General features: G+C 44.9%; 1 long non-coding RNA gene across 1 annotated transcript in view; it reads right to left on the minus strand.

Annotated features, from left to right (window-relative positions):
- The window catches only part of LOC139767392 (uncharacterized), a 130,881-nt gene that overhangs the window by 38,436 nt on the left and 72,937 nt on the right, over positions 1–19,508 (minus strand). The gene's annotated exons all lie outside the window — the stretch shown is intronic.

Consider the following 19,508-nt stretch of genomic DNA (forward strand, 5'->3'; position numbering starts at 1 on the left):
TGAGTAGACCACACCACCCCAGCCACACGAGCCTAGTCAACCTGACTGTGGTAGGTGAGTAGACCACACCACCCCAGCCACACGAGTCTGGTCAGTCACACTCACACTATGGTTAGTACGGCACACTCACACTATGGTCAGTACGTCACATTCACACTATGGTCAGCACGCCACACTCACACTAGGTTCAACACGTCACACTCACACTATGGTCAGCACGTCACATTCACACTAGGGTCAGCACGTCACACTCACACTAGGTTCAACACGTCACACTCACACTATGGTCAGTACGTCACACTCACACTAGGGTCAGCACGTCACACTCACACTAGGGTCAGCACGTCACACTCACACTAGGGTCAACACGTCACACTCACACTAGGGTCAGTACGTCACACTCACACTATGGTCAGTACATCACACTCACACTAGGGTCAGCACGTCACACTCACACTAGGGTCAGCACGTCACACTCACACTAGGGTCAGCACGTCACACTCACACTATGGTCAGTACGTCACACTCACACTAGGGTCAGTACGCCACACTCACACTAGGGTCAACACGTCACACTCACACTAGGGTCAACACGTCACACTCACACTAGGGTCAGTACGTCACACTCACACTAGGGTCAACACGCCACACTCACACTAGGTTCAGTACGCCACACTCACACTAGGGTCAGCACGTCACACTCACACTACGGTCAGTACATCACACTCACACTAGGGTCAGCACGTCACACTCACACTAGGGTCAGCACGTCACACTCACACTAGGGTCAGCACGTCACACTCACACTAGGGTCAGTACGTCACACTCACACTAGGGTCAGCACGTCACACTCACACTACGGTCAGTACATCACACTCACACTAGGGTCAGTACGTCACACTCACACTATGGTCAGTACATCACACTCACACTAGGGTCAGTACATCACACTCACACTATGGTCAGTACATCACACTCACACTAGGGTCAGCACGTCACACTCACACTAGGTTCAGTATGATATCACATCATTAATGATAATAATTCATGAGTTACCAGTAACTGAAGGTAATTACTGTATAACTTCTATGACCACTTGAGAATATACAGTGGTCAACCACCACGTCAACCCAGATATGACACATGAAAACCTCATGTAACCCCAAGATCAGCCATGATGTATAGTCGTGTAACCTCACTTCGTACCTCAAGTGGTCACCCCACACACACACACACACATTCCTTGAACCTCGACAGCCACTGACGAAGGCTGGATCTTTGTCACATTTGAGGAATATTGTATAGTTTCAGTGGTAATTATTGACACCTGCACCTCCAGTGTTCACACCTGCACCTCCAGTGTTCACACCTGCACCTCCAGTGTTCACACCTGCACCTCCAGTGTTCACACCAGACACACCTGCACCTCCAGTGTTCACACCTGCACCTCCAGTGTTCACACCAGACACACCTGCACCTCCAGTGTTCACACCTGCACCTCCAGTGTTCACACCTGCACCTCCAGTGTTCACACCAGACACACCTGCACCTCCAGTGTTCACACCTGCACCTCCAGTGTTCACACCAGACACACCTGCACCTCCAGTGTTCACACCTGCACCTCCAGTGTTCACACCTGCACCTCCAGTGTTCACACCAGCCACACCTGCACATCCAGTGTTCACACCTGCACCTCCAGTGTTCACACCTGCACCTCCAGTGTTCACACCAGACACACCTGCACCTCCAGTGTTCACACCTGCACCTCCAGTGTTCACACCTGCACCTCCAGTGTTCACACCAGACACACCTGCACCTCCAGTGTTCACACCTGCACCTCCAGTGTTCACACCTGCACCTCCAGTGTTCACACCTGCACCTCCAGTGTTCACACCAGACACACCTGCACCTCCAGTGTTCACACCAGACACACCTGCACCTCCAGTGTTCACACCAGACACACCTGCACCTCCAGTGTTTACACCTGCACCTCCAGTGTTCACACCTGCACCTCCAGTGTTCACACCAGACACACCTGCACCTCCAGTGTTCACACCTGCACCTCCAGTGTTCACACCAGACACACCTGCACCTCCAGTGTTTACCCCAGACACACCTGCACCTCCAGTGTTCACACCTGCACCTCCAGTGTTCACACCAGCCACACCTGCACCTCCAGTGTTCACACCTGCACCTCCAGTGTTCACACCTGCACCTCCAGTGTTCACACCTGCACCTCCAGTGTTCACACCTGCACCTCCAGTGTTCACACCTGCACCTCCAGTGTTCACACCAGACACACCTGCACCTCCAGTGTTTACCCCAGACACACCTGCCCTCCAGTGTTCACACCTGCACCTCCAGTGTTCACACCTGCACCTCCAGTGTTAGTGTTCACACCAGACACACCTGCACCTCCAGTGTTTACCCCAGACACACCTGCACCTCCAGTGTTCACACCTGCACCTCCAGTGTTCACACCTGCACCTCCAGTGTTCACACCATCTGTTATGTACGTGCGTATCACTGTCTGGGTCTGTTAACCATCTGTTATGTGCGTATGTACGTGCGTACGTATCACTGTCTGTGTCTGTTAAGAGTCTGTTATGTGCGTATGTACGTACGTATCACTGTCTGGGTCTGTTAACCATCTGTTATGTGCGTATGTACGTACGTGCGTATCATTGTCTGGGTCTGTTAACCATCTGTTATGTACGTACGTACGTATCACTGTCTGTGTCTGTTAACCATCTGTTATGTGCGTATGTACGTACGTACGTGTGTCTGTGTCTGTTAAGAGTCTGTTACATATTCAGTTTCAGTAAACATGGTCGACTAATGAGTTTTTGTTTGGTTGGATAAAATATTCATAATTTGCTTTATTATTTATGTATCTTGTTTACCTTCTTCCTCTACTTATATTACTTATTGACTTCTTCACTTACAAGTTGGCTCTACGGAGTTTACCAGGTACAAGTTGGGTTTACCAGCTACAAGCTGGCTCTACCGAGTTTCTGGGTTTACCAGTTACAAGCTGGCTCTACGGGGTTTACCAGCTACAAGTTGAGTGTACTGGGTTTACCAGTTACAAGCTGGCTCTACTGGGTTTACCAGCTACAAGTTGGGTGTACTGGGTTTACCAGTTACAAGCTGGCTCTACGGAGTTTACCAGCTACAAGTTGGGTGTACTGGGTTTACCAGTTACAAGTTGGGTGTACGGGTTTACCAGTTACAAGCTGGCTCTACTGGGTTTACCAGTTACAAGTTGGGTGTATTCATGATGTATACATGTGGCACGACATGTTTCGTGGAGACAATCATCATTATGTGGTATACATAAAGTTGTATACATCAACACCAACACATGTACGGCCTGTCATCGCCATGTTAATGTATACAATGGGTTGTGTGGAGTGTGTCCACCTGGTTAACGAAATGTGTTCAATTATTCTACTTATATTATTGTGTCTTGATAATTGTCTCATAATGATTTGGTTAATGCTAGAATGGGTTTTAAAATTACCTGGGGACAAATTAAAGTTCTTAGTATTAGCAATTAAGACAGATTCAATGACGTTACGTGTGACATAATCAGCAGAGGGCTATAAAATAACGGGATTTTCAAGATCTATGGCCAAGGTGGTCATCATTTTCATCATGACAATGTTTAGCGATGGCATTTTTGTGGTCATCCCTGAATGACGGTGCCAATAACATCTCTCCCTTACAGTTTGATCTGTCTGGCCAATATAAATATATTGACATGCCTTCCATTTGACGACGTAAACACTCCCAATTGTTGCATGATTTGGTCTACTATTCATTAAGGTCTTACTGATGGTGTTATTGTACTGGAAAGCAACATTACAAGCAATGTTTGTTTACAACATGTCTTAGATTAGCTAAGTTGGGATAATAGGGCAACATTAAACATTTAGACTTATCCTTATTTGTGACATTTTTGTTACAAGAAACATAAAATGTCTTCCTAACTTTCCAGTAAACTTTGTTCACAAACCAATTGTGATAATATAACTGCCTAACGATACGTCTTATATAATTGAGATGGCGTAACTCCAGTCAATACAATGATCATAGTTTTTTTTACGTGATTAAACAAGGCATTTGATTCTTGTCCTGTTCTTATACTACATTTATATTACTTAAGTCTAACAGAAAGATTCTTACCAGTCTGACCAACATGAAACATATTACAATTTGTACATGGCACTCTATGAACACATCCTGCGGAAGTTTCTCTTGAGTTTCTGATTAAGATATTATTTATAGTTATGTTGTGAGAATAGGGCAAGACTAAACATTTAGACTTATCCTTATTTGTCACATTTTTGTTACAAGAAACATTAAATGTCTTCCTAACTTTCCAGTAAACTTTGTTCACAAACCAATTGTGATAATATAACTGCCTAACGATACGTCTTATATGACTACATTCATCATGACTACATTCATAGACATAACTACAGACATTTTGATACAAGTATCATGTACTGAGAAATAATGAATATAATAACTCTCACAGTTGGTAGGTTTCATGTAGATATTAAAGGACAATTGTTCTATTTATCAACACATCTAGGAAGGCCACTTTGCCTTCTTCTTCCCATTCCATCTTGAATTTGATGTTGGCTGGATGTTATTTGATTCATTAAAGAAAACATCACAGTCTAGGGAAGATGGCCACAAGGGCCACACATCATCCACGGATCTAAGCCAAATTCTTGGATTATTACTCATAAAAGTTAGTTTCAGTCACAAAATATTCCATAAGTTAATGAGACTAAGGCAATTTCCCATGACTGTCTAGACCAAATTTCTGGCTGCAAAAAAATCAGCTTCAGCGTCTTGAAAACCATTATAGAAAACAATATAGGGAACCATATAGGAAACATTATACGTAAGGATCTTTCTGGTAGACTGAGGCAATGTAGTATAAGAACGGGACAAGAATCAAATGCCTTGTTTAATCACGTTAAAAACTACGATCATTGTATTGACTGGAATAATGCAATCTCAGTTATCAACTCTAACTCTTGCACCACGAGAAATATCATTGAATATTCTATTATTAGAAAGACAAAGAATTGTAACGTTAATAGTAGTGAAGGTCTATACAAATTGGATAACTTTATTGTTGATATAAGTTGTAAACAATGCACCTTCTTGTCCACATAATAAGTTTATGATAAGCTCGTTGTCTGTCTTGGACAATCACATGTTTACCAAATGGCGTCCTAGCTACGTCTCTTCGTTGTATATCAACTGATTGTTATATTTCTCTCTTGTGTCTTCCCTGATGATGTGATTATTACACGAAAGTGCACTTGGGAACTTATCGTGTTTCATTTTCTCCGTGGACTCATAGGAAAATATATACATATTGTTAATTGATAGACGCGCGAAAGAGAGACTTTTGGATGTAGATGTGCTGAGAGGTGCAACTGGAGGAATGTCAGATCATTATCTTGTGGAGGCGAAGATGAAGATTTGTAGAGGTTTTCAGAAAAGAAGAATGTTGGGGTGAAGAGATTGGTGAGAGTAAGTGAGCATGGGAAGGAGACTTGTGTGAGGAAGTACCAGGAGAGACTAAGTGCAGGATGGGAAAAGATAAGAGCAAAGGACGTAAGGGGAGTGGGGGAGGAATGGGATGTATTTAGGGAAGCAGTGATGGCCTGCGCATAAGATGCTTGTGGCATGAGAAACGTGGGAGGTGCGCAGATTAGAAAGGGTAGTGAGTGGTGGGATGAAGAAGTAAGATTATTAGTGAAAGAGAAGAGAGAGGCATTTGGACGATTTTTCCAGGGAATTAGTGCAAATGAGTGGGAGATGTATAAAAGAAAGAGGCAGGAGGTCAAGAGAAAGGTGCAAGAGGTGAAAAAGAGGGCAAATGAGAGTTGGGGTGAGAGAGTATTGTTAAATTTTAGGAAGAATAAAAAGATGTTTTGGAAGGAAGTAAATAAAGTGCGTAAAGAAGAGAACAAATGGGAGCATCGGTGAAAGGGGCAAATGGGGAGGTAATAACAAGTAGTGGTGATGTGAGAAGGAGATGGAGTGAGTATTTTGAAGGTTTGTTGAATGTGTTTGATAATAGAGCGGCAGATATAGGGTGTTTTGATCGAGGTGGTGTGCAAAGTGAGAGGGAAAATGATTTGGTAAACAGAGAAGAGGTAGTAAAAGCTTTGCGGAAGATGAAAGCCGGCAAGGCGGTGGGTTTGGATGGTATTGCAGTGGAATTTATCCAAAAAGAGGCGACTTTGTTGTTGACTGGTTGGTGAGGATATTTAATGTATGTATGATTCATGGTGAGGTGCCTGAGGATTGGCGGAATGCGTGCATAGTGCCATTGTACAAAGGCAAAGGGGATAAGAGTGAGTGCTCAAATTACAGAGGTATAAGTTTGTTGAGTATTCCTGGTAAATTATATGGGAGGGTATTGATTGAGAGGGTGAAGGCATGTACAGAGCATCAGATTGGGGAAGAGCAGTGTGGTTTCAGAAGTGGTAGAGGATGTGTGGATCAGGTGTTTGCTTTGAAGAATGTATGTGAGAAATACTTAGAAAAGCAAATGGATTTGTATGTAGCATTTATGGATCTGGAGAAGGCATATGATAGAGTTGATAGAGATGCTCTGTGGAAGGTATTAAGAATATATGGTGTGGGAGGCAAGTTGTTAGAAGCAGTGAAAAGTTTTTATCGAGGATGTAAAGCACGTGTATGTGTAGGGAGAGAGGAAAGTGATTGGTTCTCAGTGAATGTAGGTTTGTGGCAGGGGTGTATGATGTCTCCATGGTTGTTTAATTTGTTTTTGGATGGGGTTGTTAGGGAGGTGAATTCAAGAGGTTTGGAAAGAGGAGCGAGTATGCAGTCTGTTGTGGATGAGAGGGCTTGGGAAGTGAGTCAATTGTTGTTCGCTGATGATACAGCGTTAGTGGCTGATTCGGGTGAGAAACTGCAGAAGCTAGTGACTGAGTTTGGTAAAGTGTGTGAAAGAAGAAAGTTGAGAGTAAATGTGAATAAGAGCAAGGTTATTAGGTACAGTAGGGTTGATGGACAAGTCAATTGGGAGGTAAGTTTGAATGGAGAAAAACTGGAGGAAGTGAAGTGTTTTAGATATCTGGGAGTGGATTTGGCAGCGGATGGAACCATGGAAGCGGAAGTGAATCATAGGGTGGGGGAGGGGGCGAAAGTTCTGGGAGCGTTGAAGAATGTGTGGAAGGCGAGAACATTATCTCGGAAAGCAAAAATGGGTATGTTTGAAGGAACAGTGGTTCCAACAATGTTGTATGGTTACGAGGCGTGGGGTATGGATAGAGCTGTGCGGAGGAGGGTGGATGTGCTGGAAATGAAATGTTTGAGGACAATGTGTGGTGTGAGGTGGTTTGATCGAGTAAGTGATGAAAGGGTAAGAGAGATGTGTGGAAATAAAAAGAGTGTGGTTGAGAGAGCAGAAGAGGGTGTTTTGAAATGGTTTGGTCACATGGAGAGAATGAGTGAGGAAAGATTGACCAAGAGGATATATATGTCAGAGGTGGAGGGAACGAGGAGAAGTGGGAGACCAAATTGGAGGTGGAAAGATGGAGTGAAAAAGATTTTGAGCGATCGGGGCCTGAACATGCAGGAGGATGAAAGGCGTGCAAGTAACAGAGTGAATTGGAACGATGTGGTATACCGGGGTCGACGTGCTGTCAATGGATTGAACCAGGGCATGTGAAGCGTCTGGGGTAAACCATGGAAAGTTCTGTGGGGCCTGGATGTGGAAAGCTGTGGTTTTGGTGCATTATTACATGACAGCTAGAGACTGAGAGTGAACGAATGTGGCCTTTGTTGTCTTTTTCTAGCGTTACCTCGCTCGCATGCGAGGGGAGGGGGTTTGTCATTTCATGTGTGGCGGGGTGGCGACGGGAATGAATAAAGGCAGCAATTATGAATCATGTACATGTGTATATATGTATATGTCTGTGTATGTATATGTATGTATACGTTGAAAGGTATAGGTATGTATATGTGTGTGTGTGTGTGTGTGTGTGTGTGTGTGTGTGTGTGTGTGTGTGTGTGTGTGTGTGGACGTGTATGTATATAAATGTGTATGTGGGTGGGTTAGGCCATTCTTTCGTCTGTTTCCTTGCGCTACCTCCCTAACGCGGGTGACAGCGACAAAGTATAATAATGATGATAATGTATGTAAATACATATTCCTATATGTCCACAGGAAATGAGACACGACAAGTTCCCAAGTGCACTTTCGTGTAATAATCACATCATTAGGGGAGACACAAGAGAGAAATATAACAGTCAGTTGATGATATACAAGAAAGAGACGTAGTATGTTACAGTATGACTGCAGTAAACACACGCTGGCGGAACTCGGTCAAAGTCTGTTGACCTTCTGACCTTTCCTTCATGAGTGACCTCAGTTGTCACCAACAAATTACGTACGTACAGAATTTTCTGTTGATTACCGTTATAAAGATCCAGCAATAAGGTAATTACATCGATCAACGAGGCAGTAAATAGTGATTTCTGACGCTGTTACTGCTGGACGGTGATGTGTTGTGTGGGATAGTAGCAAAGATAGTCTACCAGGAGATGGGAAGGTGGATAGTAACCAGGATTACAGAGATAACAGGGAGAGAAGGATGAGATAAGAGATAACAGAGTGAAGGATGAGACAAGAGATAACAGGGAGAGAAGGATGAGATAAGAGATAACAGAGTGAAGGATGAGACAAGAGATAACAGAGAGAGTGAAGGATGAGACAAGAGATAACAGAGACAGTGAAGGATGAGACAAGAGATAACAGAGAGAGTGAAGGATGATATAAGAGATAACAGAGAGAGTGAAGAATGATATAAGAGATAACAGAGAGAGTGAAGGATGATATAAGACATAACAGAGAGAGTGAAGGATGAGACAAGAGATAACAGAGAGATTGAAGGATGAGACAAGAGATAACAGAGAGATTGAAGGATGAGACAAGAGATAATAGAGAGATTGAAGGATGAGACAAGAGATAATAGAGAGATTGAAGGATGAGACAAGAGATAACAGAGAGAGTGAAGGATGAGACAAGAGATAACAGAGAGAGTGAAGGATGAGACAAGAGATAACAGAGAGAGTGAAGGATGAGACAAGAGATAACAGAGAGAGTGAAGGATGATATAAGAGATAACAGAGAGAGTGAAGGATGATATAAGAGATAACAGAGAGAGTGAAGGATGAGACAAGAGATAACAGAGAGATTGAAGGATGAGACAAGAGATAACAGAGAGAGTGAAGGATGAGACAAGAGATAACAGAGAGAGTGAAGGATGAGACAAGAGATAACAGAGACAGTGAATGATGAGACAAGAGATAACAGAGAGAGTGAAGGATGATATAAGAGATAACAGAGACAGTGAAGGATGAGACAAGAGATAACAGAGAGAGTGAAGGATGATATAAGAGATAACAGAGAGAGTGAAGGATGAGACAAGAGATAACAGAGAGAGTGAAGGATGATATAAGAGATAACAGAGAGAGTGAAGGATGATATAAGAGATAACAGGGAGAGTGAAGGATGAGACAAGAGATAACAGAGAGAGTGAAGGATGATATAAGAGATAACAGAGAGAGTGAAGGATGAGACAAGAGATAACAGAGAGAGTGAAGGATGATATAAGAGATAACAGAGAGAGTGAAGGATGATATAAGAGATAACAGAGAGAGTGAAGGATGAGACAAGAGATAACAGAGAGAGTGAAGGATGAGACAAGAGATAACAGAGAGAGTGAAGGATGATACAAGAGATAACAGAGAGAGTGAAGGATGAGACAAGAGATAACAGAGAGAGTGAAGGATGATATAAGAGATAAGAGATTCCGTCTCATAGCATGGCTGAGTGGTATGATGTACCAGAGTGTACCACATACTGGACTGTGTTACGCATGATAAGATGTTTGGTGGATGATAACATATCATTGTGGTGTAACATGTTATCATACGACTATACTGTCATCATGTAAGTGGTGTTGTAGTGGTAAAATGACCTGTCATCATGTAAGTGGTGTTGTAGTGGTAAGGTGACCTGTCATCATGTAAGTGGTGTTGTAGTGGTAAGGTGACCTGTCATCATGTAAGTGGTGTTGTAGTGGTAAGGTGACCTGTCATCATGTAAGTGGTGTTGTAGTGGTAAGGTGACTTGTCATCATGTAAGTGGTGTTGTAGTGGTAAGGTAACCTGTCATCATGTAAGTGGTGTTGTAGTGGTAAGGTGACCTGTCATCATGTAAGTGGTGTTGTAGTGGTAAGGTGACCTGTCATCATGTAAGTGGTGTTGTAGTAGTAAGGTGACCTGTCATCATGTAAGTGGTGTTGTAGTGGTAAGGTGACCTGTCATCATGTAAGTGGTGTTCTAGTGGTAAGGTGACCTGTCATCATGTAAGTGGTGTTGTAGTGGTAAGGTGACCTGTCATCATGTAAGTGGTGTTGTAGTGGTAAGGTGACCTGTCATCATGTAAGTGGTGTTGTAGTGGTAAGGTGACCTGTCATCATGTAAGTGGTGTTCTAGTGGTAAGGTGACCTGTCATCATGTAAGTGGTGTTGTAGTGGTAAGGTGACCTGTCATCATGTAAGTGGTGTTCTAGTGGTAAGGTGACCTGTCATCATGTAAGTGGTGTTGTAGTAGTAAGGTGACCTGTCATCATGTAAGTGGTGTTGTAGTGGTAAAGTGACCTGTCATCATGTAAGTGGTGTTGTAGTGGTAAGGTGACCTGTCATCATGTAAGTGGTGTTGTAGTGGTAAGGTGACCTGTCATCATGTAAGTGGTGTTCTAGTGGTAAGGTGACCTGTCATCATGTAAGTGGTGTTGTAGTAGTAAGGTGACCTGTCATCATGTAAGTGGTGTTGTAGTGGTAAGGTGACCTGTCATCATGTAAGTGGTGTTGTAGTAGTAAGGTGACCTGTCATCATGTAAGTGGTGTTGTAGTGGTAAGGTGACCTGTCATCATGTAAGTGGTGTTGTAGTGGTAAGGTGACCTGTCATCATGTAAGTGGTGTTGTAGTGGTAAGGTGACCTGTCATCATGTAAGTGGTGTTGTAGTAGTAAGGTGACCTGTCATCATGTAAGTGGTGTTGTAGTGGTAAGGTGACCTGTCATCATGTAAGTGGTGTTCTAGTGGTAAGGTGACCTGTCATCATGTAAGTGGTGTTGTAGTGGTAAGGTGACCTGTCATCATGTAAGTGGTGTTGTAGTGGTAAGGTGACCTGTCATCATGTAAGTGGTGTTGTAGTGGTAAGGTGACCTGTCATCATGTAAGTGGTGTTGTAGTGGTAAGGTGACCTGTCATCATGTAAGTGGTGTTGTAGTGGTAAGGTGACCTGTCATCATGTAAGTGGTGTTGTAGTGGTAAGGTGACCTGTCATCATGTAAGTGGTGTTGTAGTGGTAAGGTGACCTGTCATCATGTAAGTGGTGTTGTAGTGGTAAGGTGACCTGTCATCATGTAAGTGGTGTTGTAGTGGTAAGGTGACCTGTCATCATGTAAGTGGTGTTGTAGTGGTAAGGTGACCTGTCATCATGTAAGTGGTGTTGTAGTGGTAAGGTGACCTGTCATCAGTAAGTGGTGTTGTAGTGGTAAGGTGACCTGTCATCATGTAAGTGGTGTTGTAGTGGTAAGGTGACCTGTCATCATGTAATGGTGTTGTAGTGACTGTCATCGTGGGAGGGTGTCCTCACTACAGAGACCGCCTCTTATGGTGGTCTAGTGCCGTATACTGTTACTAAGGTGTCTTGTCTGTGTTATAGATGCTTACTGCTGGTCCAAACGTAGTTACCTGCTAGTTACTAATGCTGTACTGCTGTTACTAACGCTGTACTGCAGTTACTAATGCTGTATTGCTGTTACTAATGCTGTACTGCTGTTACTAATGCTGTACTGCTGTTACTAATGCTGTACTGCTGTTACTAATGCTGTACTGCTGTTACTAATGCTGTACTGCTGTTACTAATGCTGTACTGCTGTTACTAATGCTGTACTGCTGTTACTATGCTGTACTGCTGTTAATTATGCTGTATTGCTGTTACTAATGCTGTACTGCTGTTACTAATGCTGTACTGCTGTTACTAATGCTGTATTGCTGTTACTAGTGTTATGCTGCTGTTACTAATGCTGTACTGCTGTTACTAACGCTGTACTGCTGTTACTAGTGTTATGCTGCTGTTACTAATGCTGTACTGCTGTTACTAGTGTTATGCTGCTGTTACTAATGCTGTACTGCTGTTACTAGTGCTGTACTGCTGTTACTAATGCTGTACTGTGTTACTAATGCTGTACTGCTGTTACTAATGCTGTACTGTGTTACTAATGCTGTACTGCTGTTACTAGTGTTATGCTGCTGTTACTAATGCTGTACTGTGTTACTAATGCTGTACTGCTGTTACTAATGCTGTACTGCTGTTACTAGTGTTATGCTGCTGTTACTAATACTGTACTGCTGTTGCTAATGCTGTACTGCTGTTACTACTGCTGTACTGCTGTTACTAATGCTGTATTGTTGTTACTAATGCTGTACTGCTGTTACTAGTGTTATGCTGCTGTTACTAATGCTGTACTGTGTTACTAATGCTGTATTGCTGTTACTAATGCTGTATGCTGTTACTAGTGTTATGCTGCTGTTACTAATGCTGTACTGCTGTTACTAATTCTGTACTGCTGTTACTAATGCTGTACTGCTGTTAATAATGCTGTATTGCTGTTACTAATGCTGTACTGCTGTTACTAATGCTGTACTGCTGTTACTAATGCTGTATTGCTGTTACTAGTGTTATGCTGCTGTTACTAATGCTGTACTGTTGTTACTAATGCTGTACTGCTGTTACTAGTGTTATGCTGCTGTTACTAATGCTGTACTGCTGTTACTAATGCTGTACTGCTGTTACTAATGCTGTACTGCTGTTACTAATGCTGTACTGCTGTTACTAATGCTGTACTGCTGTTACTAATGCTGTACTGCTGTTACTAATGCTGTACTGCTGTTACTAGTGTTATGCTGCTGTTACTAATGCTGTACTGCTGTTACTAGTGTTATGCTGCTGTTACTAATGCTGTACTGCTGTTACTAGTGCTGTACTGTGTTACTAATGCTGTACTGTGTTACTAATGCTGTACTGTGTTACTAATGCTGTACTGCTGTTACTAGTGTTATGCTGCTGTTACTAATGCTGTACTGCTGTTACTAGTGCTGTACTGTGTTACTAATGCTGTACTGTGTTACTAATGCTGTACTGTGTTACTAATGCTGTACTGTGTTACTAATGCTGTACTGTGTTACTAATGCTGTACTGCTGTTACTAGTGTTATGCTGCTGTTACTAATGCTGTATTGCTGTTACTAGTGTTATGCTGCTGTTACTAATGCTGTACTGCTGTTACTAGTGTTATGCTGCTGTTACTAATGCTGTACTGTGTTACTAATGCTGTACTGCTGTTACTAATGCTGTACTGCTGTTACTAATGCTGTACTGTGTTACTAATGCTGTACTGCTGTTACTAATGCTGTACTGTCTGTTACCCCATCACCACTGTCATACCCCATCACCACTGTGAGTACCCCATCACACATGTACTGTCAGTACCCCATCATCCACATGTACTGTGATACCCCATCACCACTGTCAGTATCCACCATCCACAATGTACTGTGAGTACCCCATCACCACTGTTCAGTACCCCATCACCACTGTCAGTACCCCACCATCCACATGTACGTGAGTACCCCATCACCACTGTCAGTACCACCACCACCATCCACATGTACTGTGGAGTACCCCATCATCCACATGTACTGTGAGTACCCCACCATCCACATGTACTGTGAGTACCCCATCATCCACATGTACTGTGAGTACCCCATCACCACTGTCAGTACCCCACCATCCACTGTGAGTACCCCATCACCACTGTCAGTACCCCACCATCCACATGTACTGTGAGTACCCCATCACCACTGTCAGTACCCCATCACCACTGTCAGTACCCCATCACCACATGTCGTGAGTACCCCACCATCCACATGTACTGTGAGTACCCCATCACCACTGTCAGTACCCCACCCACTCCACATGTACTGTGATACCCCATCACCACTGTCAGTACCCCATCACCACTGTCAGTACCCCACCATCCACATGTACTGTGAGTACCCCATCACCACTGTCAGTACCCCACCATCCACATGTACTGTGAGTACCCCATCACCACTGTCAGTACCCCATCACCACTGTCAGTACCCCACCATCCACATGTACTGTGAGTACCCCATCACCACTGTCAGTACCCCACCATCCACATGTACTGTGAGTACCCATCACCACTGTCAGTATCCCACCATCCACATGTACTGTGAGTACCCATCACCACTGTCAGTACCCCATCACCACTGTCAGTACCCCATCACCACTGTCAGTACCCCACCATCCACATGTACTGTGAGTACCCCATCCCCACTGTCAGTACCCCATCACCACTGTCAGTACCCCACCATAAACATGTACTGTCAGTACCCCATCACCACTGTCAGTACCCCACCATAAACATGTACTGTCAGTACCCCATCACCACTGTCAGTACCCCATCACCACTGTCAGTACCCCACCCTCCACATGTACTGTGAGTACCCCATCACCACTGTCAGTACCCCATCACCACATGTACTGTGAGTACCCCATCACCACTGTCAGTACCCCATCACCACTGTCAGTACCCCACCATAAACATGTACTGTCAGTACCCCATCACCACTGTCAGTACCCCATCACCACTGTCAGTACCCCACCATCCACATGTACTGTGAGTACCCCATCACCACTGTCAGTACCCCACCATCCACATGTACTGTGAGTACCCCATCACCACTGTCAGTACCCCACCATCCACATGTACTGTGAGTACCCCATCACCACAAGTACTGTGAGTACCCCAATCACCACTGTCAGTACCCCATCACCCACTTTCAGTACCCCAATCACCACTGTCAGTACCCACCATCCACATGTTACTGTGAGTACCCCCATCACCCAGATGTACTGTGGAGTACCCCATCACCACTGTCAGGCATACCCATCACCACTGTCAGTACCCATCACCACTGTCAGTACCCCACCATCCACCATGTACTGTGAGTACCCCATCACCACTGTCAGTACCCCATCACCACTGTCAGTACCCCATCACCACATGTACTGTGAGTACCCCATCATCCACATGTACTGTGAGTACCCCATCACCACTGTCCAGTACCCACCATACCACTGTGAGTACCCCATCACCACTGTCAGGTACCCCACCATCCACATGTACAGTGAGTACCCATCATCCACATGTACTGTGAGTACCCCCATCACCACTGCATCACAGGTACTGTGAGTACCCCATCACCACTGTCAGTACCCCATCACACTGTCAGTACCCCACCATCCACATGTACTGTGAGTACCCCATCACCACTGTCAGTACCCCATCACCACTGTCAGTACCCCACCATCCACATGTACTGTGAGTACCCCATCACCAGATGTACTGTGAGTACCCCATCACCACTGTCAGTACCCCATCACCACTGTCAGTATCCCACCATCCACATGTCGGAGTACCCCACCATTCCACCTTACTGTCAGTACCCCCCATCACCACTGTCGTGAGTACCCCATCACCACTGTACAGTGTACCCCATCACCACTGTCAGTACCCCACCATCCACGATGTACTGTGAGTACCCCATCACCACTTGTCATTACCCCATCATCCACATGTACTGTGAGTACCCCATCACCACTGTCAGTACCCCACCATCCACATGTACTGTGAGTACCCCATCACCACTGTCAGTACCCCACCATCCACATGTACTGTGAGTACCCCATCACCACTGTCAGTACCCCATCACCACTGTCAGTACCCCACCATCCACATGTACTGTGAGTACCCCATCACCACTGTCAGTACCCCACCATCCACATGTACTGTGAGTACCCCATCACCACTGTCAGTACCCCACCATCCACATGTACTGTGAGTACCCCATCACCACTGTCAGTACCCCACCATCCACATGTACTGTGAGTACCCCATCACCACTGTCAGTACCCCACCATCCACATGTACTGTGAGTACCCCATCACCACATGTACTGTGAGTACCCCATCACCACTGTCAGTACCCCACCATCCACATGTACTGTGAGTACCCCATCACCACTGTCAGTACCCCACCATCCACATGTACTGTGAGTACCCCATCACCATATGTACTGTCAGTACCCCATCACCACTGTCAGTACCCTATCACCACATGTACTGTGAGTACCCCATCGCCACTGTCAGTTCCCCACCATCCACATGTACTGTGAGTACCCCATCATCCACATGTACTGTGAGTACCCCATCACCACTGTCAGTACCCCACCATCCACATGTACTGTGAGTACCCTATCACCACTGTCAGTACCCCACCATCCACATGTACTGTGAGTACCCCATCACCACTGTCAGTACCCCATCACCACATGTACTGTGAGTACCCCATCATCCACATGTACTGTGAGTACCCCATCACCACATGTACTGTGAGTACCCCATCACCACTGTCAGTACCCCACCATCCACATGTACTGTGAGTACCCCATCATCCACATGTACTGTGAGTACCCCATCATCCAAATGTATTGTGAGTACCCCATCACAACCTGACACTCTTACTATGGCACCAATCACATACCATCTCCCATCACTGTAACTATGGCACCAGTCACATACCATCTCCCATCACTGTAACTATGGCACCAGTCACATACCATCTCCCATCACTGTAACTATGGCACCAGTCACATACCATCTCCCATCACTGTAACTATGGCACCAGTCACATACCATCTCCCATCACTGTAACTATGGCACCAGTCACATACCATCTCCCATCACTGTAACTATGGCACCAGTCACATACCATCTCCCATCACTGTAACTATGGCACCAGTCACATACCATCTCCCATCACTGTAACTATGGCAACAGTCACATACCATCTCCCATCACTGTAACTATGGCACCAGTCACATACCATCTCCCATCACTGTAACTATGGCACCAGTCACATACCATCTCCCATCACTGTAACTATGGCAACAGTCACATACCATCTCCCATCACTGTAACTATGGCACCAGTCACATACCATCTCCCATCACTGTAACTATGGCAACAGTCACATACCATCTCCCATCACTGTAACTATGGCAACAGTCACATACCATCTCCCATCACTGTAACTATGGCACCAGTCACATACCATCTCCCATCACTGTAACTATGGCACCAGTCACATACCATCTCCCATCACTGTAACTATGGCAACAGTCACATACCATCTCCCATCACTGTAACTATGGCACCAGTCACATACCATCTCCCATCACTGTAACTATGGCATCAGTCACATACCATCTCCCATCACTGTAACTATGGCACCAGTCACATACCATCTCCCATCACTGTAACTATGGCACCAGTCACATACCATCTCCCATCACTGTAACTATGGCAACAGTCACATACCATCTCCCATCACTGTAACTATGGCACCAGTCACATACCATCTCCCATCACTGTAACTATGGCAACAGTCACATACCATCTCCCATCACTGTAACTATGGCAACAGTCACATACCATCTCCCATCACTGTAACTATGGCAACAGTCACATACCATCTCCCATCACTGTAACTATGGCACCAGTCACATACCATCTCCCATCACTGTAACTATGGCACCAGTCACATACCATATCCCATCACTGTAACTATGGCAACAGTCACATACCATCTCCCATCACTGTAACTATGGCACCAGTCACATACCATCTCCCATCACTGTAACTATGGCACCAGTCACATACCATCTCCCATCACTGTAACTATGGCAACAGTCACATACCATCTCCCATCACTGTAACTATGGCACCAGTCACATACCATCTCCCATCACTAACTATGGCACCAGTCACATACCAGCTCCCATCACTGTAACTATGGCACCAGTCACATACCATCTCCCATCACTAACTATGGCACCAGTCACATACCAGCTCCCATCACTGTAACTATGGCACCAGTCACATACCATCTCCCATCACTGTAACTATGGCACCAGTCACATACCATCTCCCATCACTGTCTGTTGACCCATACATACGTCTGATCACATGTTATATGTTAACTTTGGAATATCATCTACATATTCACTTTATGGTTATCGAACAAGGAATGGTTGTAGAATATTTTGTTTTATGTGTTTATACGAGTATTACACACACACACACACACACACACACACACACATACACACACACACACACACATACACACACACACACACACACACACACACACATACACACACACATACACACACACACACACACACACACACACACACACACACACACAAACATACACGCACACACACACACACACACATACACACACACACACACACACACACACACACACACACACATACACACACACACACACACACACACACACACACACACACACACATACACACACACACACACACACACACACACTCACACACACACACACACACACACACATACACACACACACACACACACACACACACACACACACACACACACACACTAACATGATCTGAGTGTGAGATAGAAAATGGAAAGTGATCATTAGCCTAATTGCTCTCCAGTGGCCACTGATATTTGTGTTCTTCAACACAAGAATTGTGTTGTTGTACACTGACATCCATACTGCTGATACTGACGAGAAGGAGACAGGATACAGTTACACTGTGTACACTGACGGTAAGGAGACAGGATACAGTTACACTGTGTACACTGACGGTAAGGAGACAGGATACAGTTACACTGTGTACACTGAAGGTAGAGAGACAGGATATAGTTACACTGTGTACACTGACAGGAGGGAGACAGGATACAGTTACACTGTGGACAGTGACAGGAGGGAGACAGGATACAGTTACACTGTGGACACTGACAGGAGGGAGACAAGATACAGTTACACTGTGGACAGTGACAGGAGGGAGACAGGATACAGTTACACTGTGGACACTGAAGGTAGAGAGACAGGATATAGTTACACTGTGTACACTGACGGTAAGGAGACAGGATACAGTTACACTGTGGACACTGACAGGAGGGAGACAGGATGCAGTTACACTGTGGACACTGACAGGAGGGAGACAGGATACAGTTACACTGTGGACACTGACGAGACGGAGACAGGATACAGTTACACTGTGGACACTGAAGGTAGAGAGACAGGATATAGTTACACTGTGGACACTGACGGGAGGGAGACAGGATACAGTTACACTGTGGACACTGACAGGAGGGAGACAGATACAGTTACACTGTGGACACTGACAGGAGGGAGACAGGATACAGTTACACTGTGGA

The sequence above is a fragment of the Panulirus ornatus genome, chromosome 61, assembly GCF_036320965.1.
Source record: "Panulirus ornatus isolate Po-2019 chromosome 61, ASM3632096v1, whole genome shotgun sequence".
Lineage (NCBI taxonomy): Eukaryota > Metazoa > Arthropoda > Malacostraca > Decapoda > Palinuridae > Panulirus > Panulirus ornatus.